Source organism: Asparagus officinalis, chromosome 1 (genome assembly GCF_001876935.1).
Source record: "Asparagus officinalis chromosome 1, Aspof.V1, whole genome shotgun sequence".
NCBI lineage: Eukaryota > Viridiplantae > Streptophyta > Magnoliopsida > Asparagales > Asparagaceae > Asparagus > Asparagus officinalis.
Genome location: NC_033794.1, coordinates 91,136,424 through 91,137,788, shown reverse-complemented (window position 1 = coordinate 91,137,788; position 1,365 = coordinate 91,136,424). Strand labels below are relative to the sequence as shown.

At 33.4% G+C, this 1,365-nt stretch overlaps 1 non-coding gene across 1 annotated transcript; it reads left to right on the top strand.

Moving 5' to 3' along the window:
* TRNAV-AAC lies at positions 747-820 on the top strand. The gene has a single exon. It is a non-coding gene; the product is annotated as a tRNA-Val (tRNA).

The following is a 1,365-nucleotide window of genomic DNA, read 5'->3' as shown; positions in this document are numbered from 1 at the left end:
GGTTTGGAAAAGTAGGATGTACGAAACCACAAGGTTGTTTCATATATACTTCATTAGTTAGAAAACCATGAAGAAAGGTATTTTTAACATCAAGTTGTCAAACAATCCAACTAGAAGAGAGAGAGAAAGAACAAGTCGATAGTAGTTGGTTTAACAACTGGACTAAAGGTTTTATGAAAAGCGATGCCAACTTACTCATGAAAACCTTGAGCAACCAATCTAGCTTTATACCATTCCACGAGTTATATTTTATTTTGTAAATCTATTTACAACCAACCAAATTTTTCCGTTCATCAAACAGAACTAATTTCCATGTGTTATTTTTAATGAGTGCATTAAATCCTTCCACCTAGGGTTAACCGAGTACAAGGGTGTACTTTTTGGTTTAACATCAAGTTGTCGCTCATATGCACTATTATTTTAGTTTTCTTAAAGATTATATATATTTTTCTTACACCACATTATATCAATTTCCAAGTATTATTATTATTATTCTTATTATTTTCTACGGGGGTTGGGAGGCTTAGTATTTAAATGAACCAGACTGCTAAATAAATTTACCTAGTATAAGACTATCATTTGGTGCATGATTTCACATTACATTTCAAGAAAACGTCATTTCAGGCTGCTCAGTATTTGTGGCTATGACAGTATTCTATGGAGAGACAACCACCCTGAGACAGGACTACTATAAATTTGAACTTTGTGCCTTTAAAATAAAAGAAAACTATGTATTTTTGATAATTGGCCTATTAGCTCAGATGGTTAGAGCATTGTTCTAACGACACGAAGGTCGCAGGTTCGAGGCCTTCATGGGCCAATATTCACTCATGTTTAAGAAATGACTTTTTCTTTTTTGGTTCCCGGTATTTGATTGATTTGTTATAGGAACTGACATGTTGATATTCTGTAGATTTTATTAATTTTTGGTTTTCTTTGTATGCTAGAGACTCTAATCTCAGGGTCAGTTTTGTGAGTTAGAGGTGTTTGAGAAGCTGGGTATGAGATGATACTCTGCTCAGGGTTTTCAGGTTGCGAGGGTGCTTATGTGTATTACCAATACCAGGTATATAAGCCTGGGTTGCAATATGTGATCTCTTGGGTTTTTGTGGATGAATGAATTGAGTAGCTAGGCTCAATATTGATGAATAAGAATATATAAGCAAAACTGGTATTGTCTTAAGTCCTAAATGCTATCCTAACTCACTTCCTACAACATATTTTAATTTGTTGTTTTCAGAACTTCATGGGTTGGCTCCAAGGATATAGATCCTAACATTTTATTGATCAGAAATTCTTACTATGTATAGTCGAAATATTACTTTCATTTTCCTTTAAAATTAATTTTGATCATGCTAATTACTG